The following is a 1,689-nucleotide window of genomic DNA, read 5'->3' on the forward strand; positions in this document are numbered from 1 at the left end:
TCATTTCATATCGGAGTAAAGCTGATTAACAATGTGATAGTTTCAGGTGTGCAGCCAAGTGATTCAGCCACACACACACATGCATCCATTCTCTCCCAAACTCCCCTTCATCTAGGCTGCCGTGTAGCACCGAGCGGTTCCCTGTGCTATACACTAGCTCCTTGCTGGTTATCATTTTAAATATAGCAGTGTGTACATGTCCATCCCAAACCCCCTAACTATCCTTTCTCCCCATCCTTCTCCCCTGTAACCAAAAAAATATATGGAATGCTTCACGAGTCTGCATGTCATCCTTGCGCACAGGCCACACTAATCTTCCCTGTACTGTTCCACTTTTAGTACATGTGCTGCTGAAGTGAGCACCTTTTTTGTTGTTCTTTTGGCTAAAATGATAAGAACAAAGAGTTCTAATGCTGTGTCCGGATAGAATTTATTTTAAAGCGGTTTGTTGTTGCTTTTTCATTTTGGTTTTTGCAGAAATTGTCACCACTCTCTCGATCCCCACTTTGCTGTGTTGGGATTGCCCAGAGTGTGTGTCCCATAAGAAGACTAGAAATATTTTTAAATTGAATAGATCTGTGATGGTTTTAGGTTCCCTGGCAAAAAATTTCGCATGGGTAAATCATTTTCACTGAAAAGCAGTTAGGAGAATAGGTGAAGAGAGGAAATGGACCAATTTTATTTTTCTTTTCTAACTACAGCGTCTTTAAAGACCAAAGCTGAGGTTTGCAACTGGCAGCTAGGAGAAGCTGACAGCTGCATCTTTTCAGATTGGGGCACAGACTACCTTCTAACTCTTTACTCTTGGTGCCTGGAAAATGTGACTCTGCTCAAAGATTTCAGGCAGAAAATAGTGTTTGTTTATTCTTCAAAGACTGCTATTGGCTTCTCTTGCTGTCTTTCTGGATGTGCCTAGAAGGGACCCATTGTGTGCAAAGCTTGTCAGCACCATTATTTGTGATTCAAAAGACGTTTATTAAGCCTCTGGTATAGACCTGTCCCTATAGTTGGTGACAAGGATGCAGAGACATAAGAGTTCTTCTTCCTGTCCAGAGGTCACCACGATTACTGAGGGAGTCAGGAGGGCCAGCTGCTGCGGGAGTGACAGTGGGGACTCCTGGCCCTCCCTGGGGTGTCAGGGAGGATGCTCTGGAGGAGGGGACAGCCTGAGTTGAGACAAGAGGGACCAGACAAATCATCAGAGACCTGGGAAGTGGTCACAGACCGCGAGAAAGATGACAAGAAATCAAGGGACAGTGTGGGATCTCCTGTAGCCACAGTAGCTTCCAAAGCCTGCAGCAAAGTACCTTCTGGTGAGCAAGGAGGGAGCATCTTGAGAGTTAGAGACATGAGGTGAGGGGCCTTAGCGTCAGGGGAGGTGGTGCATCCATCAGGGTCCTGACAAGTGCAGACAAAGGTCCACTCACAGAGCAGGGTTAAGGGATCAGTGACGCCGGTGGACTGCAAGCACCAGGAGCCAGACGAGGCCAGGACCACTCCCAGGGGAGGAAACAGTGAGACCGGGGCTGCGAGGACGGTCACCCACCAGGAGATGCTTTTCAGGGACCAAGCCGTAGCCGGAACTCGGGCGCTGCAACAGGGAGGAGATGGGAGGCCATGCCTTGAACTCTGTTTCCTGTAGACTTCCACCCTACCCAGCCCCTCCGTTGGCCAAAGTCAACCAGCGGC

General features: G+C 48.3%; 1 non-coding gene across 1 annotated transcript; it reads right to left on the reverse strand.

Annotated features, from left to right (window-relative positions):
• Nucleotides 1-256: 256 nt before the first annotated feature.
• Nucleotides 257-363, reverse strand: LOC112447222 (U6 spliceosomal RNA). The gene has a single exon (XR_003035324.1). It is a non-coding gene; the product is annotated as a U6 spliceosomal RNA (small nuclear RNA).
• Between the last annotated feature and the right edge of the window lie 1,326 nt (nucleotides 364-1,689).

Source organism: Bos taurus, chromosome 6 (genome assembly GCF_002263795.3).
Source record: "Bos taurus isolate L1 Dominette 01449 registration number 42190680 breed Hereford chromosome 6, ARS-UCD2.0, whole genome shotgun sequence".
NCBI lineage: Eukaryota > Metazoa > Chordata > Mammalia > Artiodactyla > Bovidae > Bos > Bos taurus.